This window comes from Agelaius tricolor, unplaced genomic scaffold, assembly GCF_023055355.1.
Source record: "Agelaius tricolor isolate 1412-34295 unplaced genomic scaffold, bAgeTri1.0.p SCAF_21, whole genome shotgun sequence".
Lineage (NCBI taxonomy): Eukaryota > Metazoa > Chordata > Aves > Passeriformes > Icteridae > Agelaius > Agelaius tricolor.
In genome coordinates, this window is record NW_027269281.1 from 7330822 (window position 1) to 7344149 (window position 13328).

The 13328-nt window shown below is 42.0% G+C and overlaps 1 long non-coding RNA gene across 1 annotated transcript; it reads left to right on the top strand.

Annotated features, from left to right (window-relative positions):
* Positions 1 to 8296: 8296 nt before the first annotated feature.
* On the top strand, positions 8297 to 12560 carry LOC139598957 (uncharacterized). The gene is made up of 2 exons (XR_011682095.1): positions 8297 to 8724; positions 12176 to 12560. It is a non-coding gene; the product is annotated as an uncharacterized lncRNA (long non-coding RNA).
* The last annotated feature ends 768 nt before the right edge of the window (positions 12561 to 13328 follow it).

Here is a 13328-nt window from a genome sequence, read left to right on the forward strand (position 1 = left end):
ATAAATCAGATTGTTGGTGCAATTTCAAATTAATACAGCCTGTAGAAGTGTCTTGTCTTTGAGCTCATGATGCTATCGGGCTCTCATTTAAATTAAAAATAGATGCTGTAATTGCTAATGTAAATTAGCATCTCAGAAATCCAGCCACCCTGCTCCTCTTTCCTAACAACATCCTTTGAGGGCTGGACAACGTGCTTACAAAGACAAGTACACCTTAGGAGCAGAATAAGAAGGGATCTAACTAGAATATTAGAGACAGGATTGGGAGTTTTAAATGGAATTGATTCAATAATACTGATGAATAAGCTGGCCACTGCAGCACGTGGTCTAGCAAAATTGAAACAGCCCTTACAGTCATCTCTATTGGCATTAGGAACTAGCCAGTGGCTCATTTCCAAAGTACTGACAAAGTGGGAAAAGGCTGGGGACCAAGACCGTAGGTTAATAGTAAAAGCATCTAATACGGTTCAAGATAATGTGTCTTTAGCTTTCAGTTGTCTACAAGCACAGTTATGGATGAAAGGAACAGCATCTTGGATCATACGGGAAGGGGGTGAAGGTGATTTCCCAGCTGAAATTTGAAAGATTGTCTGGGATAATGCGATTGATTTTGAAAGGAGGTTTCAATCCTGGTCGCCTATGGTAAATTTCACCTATGATCCTGCTTCTAATGCAGCCACTGCCTTTGTGCTTACTATACGAAATGCCACTGTTTATGTTATCCACCCCATCATCGCACTAGGATTAAATAATGAAAAAATGGTGCTTTACCCCTCAGAACATAGGGTGTAGGCAGGAAAGGTGAATGAAACATGGCAAACCATAATCTTAGAATCGTGTGTTACTAAGGAACAACTAGGATTCATTTGTGAAAGCAATACTATTAATGCTCAAGATGTGTGTCTAGACACTGAACAAAGTATTTGTCACTTTGAGATTCATCCAGTCACTTATCAGAAAACTGTGCTTGTATATACTGGTAAAGGTTGTGTATGCTTGAGAACTGCTTGTGCTATTGTAAAAATTGATAACAACAATGTTATTTTGCCTGGTAAAAATCATTCTAATTTGTGTATTTGTAATTTCTTAGGATTGTCCGGTGTGATTTTTTTGTATTTGGCCCCAGTGACATCCCACCAGCTGATTAAAACCAATTACACAATGTATCACAGGCTAGATCTTGAAGAAAATCCAAAAAAGCGGAGAGAAAACCCTAATTACTGTCCAACATGATACAAAAGAAATAACCAGTATTCTGCAAAGAATAAAACAAAATGCAGATCATTACTGGGGGGTTGTAATATTTGTGTGGTTACCAACTGCAAATGGGATCTATAATAAGTTTTGTCACCCCATTGTAGTTTTATTAATATTAGTGGGAGTAAGTTTAGGGTTATCTTTTATATTGCTAATTTGGAATTGGAGAATACTGCAGCGAGTGGCTGTGTTAACCTCCTTATCAAATGTACATGGTAAAGCATTAAGAGACACTTATTATCATAGGGATTTACGTTAAGTCTTTTGGGATGCTGTGGTCAAACCAATAGGTGCTCAGATTTGAATATTGGCACCTGGTCTGGCCACTGAGGACATGGATACGCCTGTTGCTGCTAAAGCACTACCTGTTTGTTATGATAATTACAAGTCATTGTCGTTAATGGTTCTTTTTTGTATCAGTAAAGGCCCTGGCTAGGGCTAAGTTAATGGCTCTTCCCCGAAACAGTGAAGGGAGGGGACATCCCCAGACAGTGAGGAGAAAAGACAAGACTTGGGAGGGGGGGCATGCAAAATAACATCAGAACCAGCATGCCATGAGAAGCTACTACTCTAAACTTACTGAAAAGACCCCCAAAACAACGAGCCAATATAGAGTTGGGAAATTGGAGTGATGTCTGGACGTGAGGAGCAGAGTGCTGGGCCTGCAGAGATGCTGGGGGCCTTTGTCACCCCTCACCCTGAGCGGGAAAATCCTCTCAGACTGGGACTTGGAGAGAGCAAAGCTGCAGAGATCAACATCTGGGTCACACCCAAAAAGCTCCCACGAGGAATGGACCCTCAGCTCTGCTCCTAGTGGACAAAGCTGTGCATATCCTCCTCCTGCGAGTCACCCTGGGAGAGACGACGGACACTGCAGACCTGTTGAGCTTCCCAATCTTGAGCTGATTGCTTTTAATAAAGGCATTGTTAATTTCAGCCTAAACCTCCCCTGACTCAGCTTCATGCAGGTTATTCGCGTCCTGTCACAGGTCAAGAAAATGAAGAATTAAATCTGCAGGTAGCCATAAAGTGAGTTAACTTCCGTTTGCAACAGTATTCAAATACAACATTGTTTAAAGAATTGGTGTTATTTCCCATTATCTTACTCTGATTTCGTTGGCAAAGGTCTGTCTGTTTCTCCAAGGCAAGTCTGTCTTTCCAGTAACAGTAATAGGTGAATGATCTTCCTGCTCTTATCTTGACCTGTTGTGTTTTTTCTCCCCTCTCCAGTTCAAAAGAGGGAGTGATAGAAAATCAACTTTGGGGGGCACCTGGCATCCAGCTAGGATGAAGCCAATACAGTGCTGTAAAAATCTCAGCTGAATGCCCTATGAATAAGTTGTGTCAAATAAAGTAGTGCAATACCTGAACTGTAAAATACACTTCTCTGTCATTGATGGATCAGCTAATGTAACTTTTAAAAAGTCTGGTTTATTTTGGATTTAAATAATATTATTTCTAATATTATTTATTACTAGCAACCAGGAAAAAAAAAAAGAAAAAAAGAAATAGCTATGGCAAACTTCTGTCACATTCCAAGAAAGTAAATGCTAGAAGTATCACTGAGGAATCTGACCCATTGTGAAGAGTAGCAGAACACACTTTTCCACATCCTTAACGGGTGGAGCATTTATATCAAGAACTAAAAAGTGTCTGCATTGTGTTCCTATGATTCCAACAGGTAAGACATGATAAAAAAAGTTCTGCTGGGTTTCTACTTGTAGAGGCTTTTTAATTGATCTTTGCAAGGAATGTGCCCAGGCTCACTTTGCAGAACTTGCCCATTGACTGCAGAGGGCGATACAGTACTTGCAAATTACTTGTGAATTCCTTTTTATTTGAGTTCCCTATCTCGTATTTGGAGGGAAAATTTGTTTAGTATTTCAATTCTATTAAAGCTGTATGAACTAAGTTACCTTTCTGCTTGTGTGTTGAGTGAAGTAGCTGCTCAAGAAAGGGCAAGTGCTTGGTCATTTCAATTTTATTCAGCAAAGAAAGAAAACTGGGGCCACCTATATTGCAGTTGTTTAAGTTAAGACACGTGAAATGCGCAAGGGCTCAGGACAAGTAACTCATCAGCACAGAAGGATGTTTCACCAAGGTGCTATGATGGTCTTTTGTTGGAATACAAAAGTAGGAAATGGATATGTGCAATACTGCAGCATAATCATACTCTGATCATTGTCAGTAGCATGGGTTAATTAGCAGAACAGTAACTAAAGTATTAATGTTTTCCCTTTCCAAAGGAGGTTTGTATTGTCTCTGCTGTGGCCAGGTAGCCATTGTTTCTTGCCCAGTGGAATCAATTCTGCTTTTCAGTAGCTTTTTTTTTTCTTTTTTTTTTGAACTGAACTCCTACCTGTTACTGGCTTTGAAATGGAGATCAAAAAAATGTTGCACATAGAACTGGACAGCTGTTGCATTTCTATACAGGTTCATTTGTGAATTTTGAACATGTGAATTTTGCACTGGGAAGGGAATAACAGGCATAATGAAGAAAGCTTCCCTTTTCATCTGATAATCCTTCTCTGCTCTATTGATTTCTTTGCAAACAAGTATTGAATTGGAAAGCCCAGATTCAGGTCCCACATATGCCTTCTTCTCCAGACCAGTAAGTAGGACCTATAACTAAGGAAGTGAAGCTGGTCTCTCCTGTATAGCAGGCAAGGCAAATTTAACTTAATTCCAGCCTATATAATAGGAAGCAGCTGCTGTTGCTTTCTGCTCAGAGCTTGTTCCATCAAGTAGTTGCAGGTGTGCTGGCAGCTCTCTTAAGAGGAGGGCATAATTAGTAGGTTCTTGTTGGATGGCCTATGGCATAGGTTTCAAACTGCGTGCTGTGGTCAAGACTCCAGTTCCTGAGGGTTTGAAGATTATCTTTGGCTTTTCCTTTTCACTGTGTTTATGGATTAAATTCTTATGCTTTTTCTGGCTGCTTCCAAATGACTTCAAGAGGAAAGGTACTTGAACAGATTTTGTCTTGCTACCTTTGTTAGTTCTTGTTAAAAGTCTACTAATTACATAACTACATTTTAATCTCGTTTTCATAGTTTTCCATCAAGTCAAAGTTCTCCTTTGTATGTCACTTCTAATAGTAATTTCCTGCTAAATATCTAAGGAAGTTCTTGTATATGTAAAAGTAAATATTATTCCCTGAATCTTAAATGTTTATGGCGCAGAGAGGAAGAGATACTCACACAAGTTCTCCTTAAAATATGGCAGACTTTTTTCTGTTGGTTCCAAAGTTTTCACAGAGTCATTACTGCAGGTATGCATCTTTCTTCACTCATAGGGAGATTGATTCTTTCATTTTCTTTGGGCTGTATGCTGAAGTCAAACTGTATTCCTCAGGTGGTCATAGACATTAGATTAGCACTGGCAGTTTGAGATGCTTTTCTATATGAGAGCTTTTCAATATTATTGGAAAGCTGAGAGACCATCATCCTTCTGCACGGGACTGATAGGAAATGCATTTGGTGCTCTGAAGGAAATAATAATGGTTTTTGGAGATCTAGTGCTGGCTTTTGCTCTTATTGAAGTCAGCAGGAGCTTTGCTGTTGACTTCTGTGAAAGTGAGATTAGGTCCTTTGTAATTTCATTTTCATGTTTCAATATAGGTGAGGATATATGCTGGGAGACAAACTGGGTTTAATTCTGACTTAGGGTGAAGAGTTCCTGTGGTTAATGTGGAGTGTGACTTTGCATCCTGATGTGTGAATTCTGTATTTTACATTCCCTGAGTTCAGAAAATCACCACAAGTTACAGGTGGTGGTGCAGTGGCAGCAGCATTGTCATGGACCAGTAAAGTTTCAAGGGGGAAAGTTTTTTTATCGCCTGGTAATCTGAGTTCTAAAGCTTTGTTGTGAAGTAAGCTTTTGCTCAAGCTATGTTATTACAGTGACATGGTGAGGATTTTTGTTAGGAGAAGTGCAGGAAGTTGAAGCTGATAGTTTTTTAGACTCTGGAATGTCATGTCTTTGGGTATGTGATGTCTATTACTGAAGGTGATGGTATTTCTCTGGCTTTGGTCACTGTGTAACTGGCTAAAAATTGCATGGGACAGCATGATTTGTGCTTCATGGGTGCTGTATCTCTAATTTATAATAATTTTCACTGATGTTGATGTATCATTTCTTACCTGCTGGTACTATCAGAGTATGGTGAGTCTTGATACTTAAGAGAGAAAGCTGAACTGTCTGGCAGTTGTGCATCAAACTTTTAAGTAAATGCTGAATTTAACCGCTGCTAGCCGAGGTGCTTTGTACTGGTGCTCAGAGCTGTCCATTTCCTATAAGTCTCTTAGATCACAACTGCACATTTTGGAGTTGTGTGACACTTTCTGGGGTGGGCAGAAAGGCAGAGTAATTCTTGCTAGCATGTTACAGATGTGATACAGAGTTCAAATGGGCCTGTTTTGGATCCACATAGGGCCAGCTCAGCTTCTGCTACATGTTTTTGTCAACTGGTGTGCAGAGAAATCTGAATGTCTTGGTGGGGTGGGGTCTTCCCTCAGAAAGTTCTGACTGTGCATAATTGTGTGTTGCAGCACTGTTCTCCTCAACTGAACCTGTGGTTCACATTGAGAACACCCAGTTTGCTCCTCAGTATAGATCCTAAAGCAGTATAGATCCTAAAGATCACTGTGTTGCAACAGTGCAAAACTGGACTATGGGAGTCTAGGATCTTTGCAGCAGTAGTGTGGTGGAATTGGCTTCAAATAACCTCCTCTGCTTGAAGGCTTGTGAAACCTTACCAGGCTTGTTTTCTCCTTGCTGTGCATGTGAATTTCTCCTTTTTGGGGGCATAGGGGAGGGGAGCTTTTGTTCATTGTGGAAATTCTTGGCAATTTTGTTTCAGTGAAGAGTCAATTAATTGTCGTTACTGGAAGGGAGGTTCACTTTTTGCTTTGCAGATCTGGAACTTCTGCTGTATTTCTGAGAGTCGTCTTTTATATTTATTAGATACTGTGTTCAATTTACAATGATTATGTATAAAGGTTTTATTCTTACATGAAGCTGAGTAAGTACAAGTACTTCAAGATGATTAAAAACTTCATTCCTTATTTTGGTTTTCCCTAGCTGTGTGTCACAGCACTTTCATTGTAGAGAGAATGGATTCTTTCATTTTCCCCCCTACTATGGTAAGCCCTCTAGTCTGCAGCAGTGGTGTAGAACAGGGTATAATGATTCAGCAGTATTTTACTAAAACTATCTAAATCATGCAGAAATAGAGAACCAGTCCTGACACTTCCCCTTTCAAATAGTTAGGAGGAGGAGAGAAGCATATTCTTTGCTATTTATCAAATAATTATAAAATAAATATTCTAAAACTAAAATCCTTCAGAAGTGTAGATGGAATTGTTTCCATTAGAAATTGGAAATAAATGGCTACGGGGTTTTGTGGAAGTTAGGGATATATAGAAGAGGTTTAAGTATTTCACTAGCATTAGTCATATATGTAAGCTCACCCTAATTCTTTACAGTAGGAGCTTGCCATGTTAGACTCCAAGAATGAAATTCTACTCAAAAATCCATTTTCATATTGCAGTCCTGTCATGAAATTCACGTTACTGAATATGACTTTAAAACAATTCAACTTTTCAGGCCATGTTGCTTTTCAACAACACCCAATCAAGTTGTCCTATATTATGGTGTTTCAGCTGTGTGATGTGTAATAATGGACATGGTTGAAGATAGCACTATACTCAAAATAGTGTCTTTAAATTGTATTCACTGAGTTAATAATGCAATTGCATTCTTAATTGGAAATAATACCCAAAGTGTAATGGGGAAGTAAGCCTATAAAGTTGACTTTGATTTCCACTAAATAGAAATCCATCTTTATCCTTGAGCTTTCATGAAATGCCGTTAGATCAGTCATTTTATCTGGAAATAATTTCTACAAATTCAAACACTCATTCTTTGTAAATTTGATGTCTGTGATCAGTATCCATTGTTGCAGACAATTTTGTCCCATTTTCTTTTTTCCAGACTTGTAGAACTTCCTGTAAACAATCTTCTCCTAGTAACAAACATGCTCACTTGAAAACTGCTTTTGTTTTCTTCTTTGTTTTCCTTTTTATTATGTTGGATACAGCTTTTATTTTCAGTTAGTTGTTTAGTCACCGTGTCTTTTTTCTCAATGAAAAGCACAAGATAAAGCAAAAATTTGCATCAGCATTTGAAGTACTATATTTAGGGGAAGTAAACAGGAGTACCTATGAAGTGTCTCAGAGATGTTTCTCCTTACTTTATATTAACAACTTTGCAATGTCTTGTCTTTCCATCCTGTTTTACATATAAATACATTTTGCATATAAAATACAGCGTGAATTTAGATAGTACTGCAGAGTCTATTAGTCTGTTTTTCTTGCAAAATATTTATAGAACCATTCTAAACAGTATCTTGCTCACCTGCATTTGGAACTTGTTTCCATCTATGCTTTGTTGATGAAAACAGCTTCTTTAGCTGCCAATGATAAGTGTTCAAAGCATTCATGTTAAACCATAATTTATTTTTTTTGCATGCCTTTGTCAAAATATGAAAAAACATCTTTCCAGGTAAGAAAATGTAGGAGCATCGGAAAATGTGCCGTTAAGTATGTAAAACTTGAGGCTCTGACATTTTACTTATAGCTGTCTGGAGTGAGACTGAGAACTCTTTGATCCTTGGAGTTAACATGCATGGGGTAAAATGTTTGGAATTTAAAAAGACATTACACTCCATGCATTGAGCAAGGATTGCTTAAGTGAATGATTGGGAAATTATCATCGTATGCTATAAGTTATGCATCTCTTCAGGCTTTAGTCACCTTTCTTATAACAGAAAAGGGTCACTATTATCTGTTTCAGACCCCAAATTTATTGATGTTCTACTGAAGGAGAAGGCGACTTTCTGCCTTTTCCTTTCTTGTCCAAAGAAATGAGTAGGGCTTGTTTTCTGAAGAGCAGGTGCTGGGGCACAAACCCTTTACGTTTGCCTGGGTGGAGCTCACTAGGGGAGAGACCTGAATTCAGCTCTGTCCTAGGGTGACGTTATGATGCTTGTATCCCCATTCATGTGTTCTGTTAATGTTGGATATTATGTTCTGTACCTTTAAGACCGGCTCTGAAGCGGGAAAGTTTTGTTTTGGTTTTCTTATCAGCCTGGCGGGACACAGAGACTGCAGCTTTGGCTTTTGCTGCTTTTGCTTTTTGCTTTTGCTCTCTCGCTCTTGCTCGCTTTGCTTCTGCTTGCTTTTGCTCTTTAGCTAATTCAGCTAAACTGTCCAATTTCTTCCTGGACGGTTTCTCCTTTCCTTTTTCTGATCACTTCGAACCTGCTCCGGACTGGGACCTGAGAAACACCAAGATCCTGCACCTTCTGGCCTGCAGCAGCAGCCCCAGCGCCGGAGGGACTGAGACCAGAGTGACCACCCCCAGAGAGACTTTCTGAATTTGTCATCTTTTTCAGAGTGGTGTCATCCGGTATTGTTCATTTTGTGTGCTGGGGGGTGCTGTGCTTGTTAAATAAACAGGTTCTTTCCACTCGTCTCCGAGAAATCCTTCCCGAACCGGCTGGGGGGAGGGGCTGTGTGGGTTTGCTAACTGGAGGAGCCCTAATTTGGAAATTCTCCTCCAAATTTGCCCTAAACCTCGACAAAATCTTGGTGCCCAACGCTGGGCTCGAGAGAGTGAGTGGAAAAACCCTGTTTTGTGGGTATTTTGGTTGCCATTACTCTCTGTTTGAAGCAGTTAATAGCCATGCTTTTTGAATTGATGATGAGTGTTGGGGTGAAGGCTTGCATGTGCTTCTGGTCCCTAGGGTTTTTCGAGATTTTAATACCTCTGTGGTCCCTAGGTTTATTTTCCTATCCTGAAATAGTTCTAGTATTGTCCCTCATACGTAGTTTTTACAGCAGAGGGGCAGTGACCAGAATAGCTATCCTGCTGGGCTTGATGGCAATGATGTGCAAGAAGTTTATAAACATGTTGGGGTCTGCTCCAGGTATGAATGGTTCTTGGCTATGGTTATTCGTCCAGTTTGTTAGAGGAGGAGCAGCAGGGAATGAGGCTTTTCAGCCTTTGCTTTCCTTCTTCTCCTATGAATCGGTTGCATCAGTAGTAAAGGATGTTCAGTTTCCCCTGAATGTTAGAGAAACCATCTTTCTTGTATTCAATCTGGTAACCTTCCTCTATACAGTCTGCTGTCTCTCCAGAATGAGGGCTGAGATTTCTAGACGGGCTGATGAGACCCCTGACTTAGGAGTAGACCCAGGGGTGAAACATCCTGAGTGGTGTGGGAAATGGGAGGAAATGGGCCACATCCTGAAGGAATTCTCCGACCCTATAGTCTGGGATTTTCCCCATAAACAAATTCAGAACCCAGCTGAGGTGGGGAAATATCTGAAAGAGAAATACCAGGATGAGCCTAAGGAGAGAAAGGTCATTGCAGTGAGCTGGGCCCTGGCGTATGCTTATCGCACTCTGTTGGAGACTGTAGGACAGCAGACGGAGGCAGGGGGGCAGGGAGATAAATCAGCTATCCCAGTCACTCAGGCTGCCACCAACACCACAGGCTCAAAGCCAGCAGCCAAACCAGATAGTGAGCCTAAGCCAGCAGCTAAACCAATGGCTGTTGCTACCAGTACCAGAAGTGGGAAATGCACAGACAAGACCAATCGACCAGTGGATGATGATGATGATGCAGCAGAAGGAACCTCAATGCCTCCTGACATAAAATCAGGAGTCAAAGCAGCAGGTGCAAGACCAGATGCAAATATTGAGTCCTTTTCCCTGAAGGACCTTCGTGGCTTACGGAAGGATTACACCCGACGACCTGATGAATCCATAATTAGTTGGTTAGTCCGTCTCTGGGATGCTGCAGGCGAGGCTACAATTCTGGATGGCACAGAAGCGAGGCATTTGGGATCCCTGTCACATGATCCTGTCATTGACCAAGGAATGATGAGGGGGGCAAACCCTCAGAGCCTCTGGGCACGGGTCTTGGAAAGTGTTGCACAAAGATACCTGTGTGCAGATGATCTTTATATGCAACAGACACAGTGGAAGACCATAGAGCAAGGGATCCAACGCCTGAGAGAGATGGCAGTGGCAGAGATTATCTTCTCAGATGATGTGACAACTAGGAACCCAGACTTGGTGCCATGCACGTCTGTGATGTGGCGGAAACTTGTGCGACTTGGGCCACACGAATATGCTTCTGCCCTAGCCATAATGAAGCGGGATGAGAGGGACGAGACTGTGCTGGATATGGCAAGGAAGCTCCGAGCATATGCAGATGCTGTGCATGGCCCAACACATGCCAGAATTGCAGCGGTAGAAACACGTCTGCAGAACTTAGAGGATAAGATAGAGGAGAATCATAAGAAGCTTAGAGAGGAGATTAAAGAAGACCTTCTCCAAATCTCAGCAGTACAGATCAGAGGTTCTGGTATCCAAGGCAGACGTTCCCCAGATGGCCAGAGAAGGTACACCCCACGAACAGAGCTGTGGTTCTACCTGCGTGACTGTGGAGAAAATATGAGGAGGTGGGATGGAAAACCTACTGCTGTTCTGGCACGACGGGTGCGTGAATTGAAGGAAGCCACCAGAAAGAAAGCAGCTCCAGTTGCCCGTAGCCGAACCGCCAGGTATGATGCTGATGATGCCACGTCTGATCCCCTTGAAGGAACATCTAAGACATATGCCCAGGGAAAGAAGGATAACCAGGCTTAGAGGGGCCCTGCCTCTAGCCAGGTAGAGGCCAGGGAAAATCGTGTTTTCTGGTCTGTGTGGATTCGTTGGCCTGGCACATCGGAACCACAAGAGTATAAAGCTTTGGTTGATACTGGCGCACAATGTACATTAATTCCGTCGAGACATGTGGGGACAGAGTCTGTTTCTATTGCTGGTGTGACAGGGGGATCCCAGGATTTCACTTTGGTGGAAGCTGATGTGAGCCTCACTGGGAATGAGTGGAAGAAACATCCTATTGTGACTGGCCCAGAGGCCCCATGTATTTTGGGCATAGACTACCTTCGAAGTGGGTATTTCAAAGACCCAAAAGGACTCAAGTGGGCATTTGGGATAGCTGCTGTAGAGACAGAGGGCATCCAGCAATTGAACACCTTGCCTGGGCTGTCTGAGAATCCATCTGCAGTAGGATGTCTGATGGGAGAAGATCAACGAGTGCCAATTGCCACCTCCATAGTGCATCGACGACAGTATAGAACTACTCGAGATGCTGTGATCCCCATCCATAAGATGATCCGAGAGCTGGAGAGCCAAGGGGTGGTCAGCAAGACCCACTCACCCTTCAACAGCCTTATCAGCACCTGGGCTAGCGAACATGGCATTGAGTGGGTGTACCATATCCCCTACCATGCACCAGCTGCAGGCAAAGTGGAGAGGTACAATGGACTACTAAAAACCCAGCTAAAAGCTTTGGGTGGGGGATCTTTCAAAAATTGGGAGCAGCATTTAGCAAAGGCCACCTGGTTAGTCAACACCCGAGGTTCCACCAACCGAGCAGGTCCTGCCCAGTCTGAGTCCCTGAATGTAATAGATGGAGATAAAGTCCCAGTGGTACGTGTCAGAGGTTTGTTAGGGAAGAATGTGTGGGTCAATTCTGCCTTGAGTACAGACAAACCCATTCGTGGGGTTGTCTTTGCTCAGGGACCAGGTTGCACATGGTGGATAATGCAAAGAGATGGAACAACACGATGTGTACCACAGGGAGATCTGATTGTGGGGTGAGAAATAAATGCATGATGTGTGGTAGTATGTTGATGATATGGGGATAAGGGGTGGAATGTCCTAGGGTGACGTTATGATGCTTGTATCCCCATTCATGTGTTCTGTTAATGTTGGATATTATGTTCTGTACCTTTAAGACCGGCTCTGAAGCGGGAAAGTTTTGTTTTGGTTTTCTTATCAGCCTGGCGGGACACAGAGACTGCAGCTTTGGCTTTTGCTGCTTTTGCTTTTTGCTTTTGCTCTCTCGCTCTTGCTCGCTTTGCTTCTGCTTGCTTTTGCTCTTTAGCTAATTCAGCTAAACTGTCCAATTTCTTCCTGGACGGTTTCTCCTTTCCTTTTTCTGATCACTTCGAACCTGCTCCGGACTGGGACCTGAGAAACACCAAGATCCTGCACCTTCTGGCCTGCAGCAGCAGCCCCAGCGCCGGAGGGACTGAGACCAGAGTGACCACCCCCAGAGAGACTTTCTGAATTTGTCATCTTTTTCAGAGTGGTGTCATCCGGTATTGTTCATTTTGTGTGCTGGGGGGTGCTGTGCTTGTTAAATAAACAGGTTCTTTCCACTCGTCTCCGAGAAATCCTTCCCGAACCGGCTGGGGGGAGGGGCTGTGTGGGTTTGCTAACTGGAGGAGCCCTAATTTGGAAATTCTCCTCCAAATTTGCCCTAAACCTCGACAAGCTCCCTTCAGGCTAAGACTCAAACCATATTCCTCTCATCTAAATAAGGGAACTGGATCTGTTGGAGGGGACTTGGGCACACTCCAAAAGTCTGCTATCCTTTTTCTAGCTTAATATTCCAAGTTGTTCTTTTCATCTTTGATGAAGTGAAACCATGACCTTGGACTACAGGTGTGAGTGATTTCTTAAGAGATTCCAGTACCATCAGTGAAAAAATGAAAACAATGAGTCCTATACCTGACAGCCAACAGTAGTTTTTCCATGTGAGGCAAAAACATGGGGAGCAAAAAGTCCAGGCAGTAAAATAATTCACAATAGAGCTTATACTTCTCTGTAAGGAATCTAGATCCAAGCACTGTCTGTTAGTCCTGCAGTGGTTTTCTTCCTGAAGTGACCATGATTTCATTCAGAGGGCCAAACAACCTTGTAGAGTTCCTTATTTCTCTCAGAGAGACAGTTATGGCTCAAAAATCTTGTCTGAAAGGAATCTGCATTACATTTTTTTCATTTATGATATTTCACAGAAGGACATACTAAGCTCATGCATAAAAAAAACCAAACACCTAAGTTTTTGTACAGATATAAATAAGTGTGAAGCAATAAGAATGATGATTTGAGTTTAAAAAAAAGAAAACCAAGCCTCTTACTTACAATGT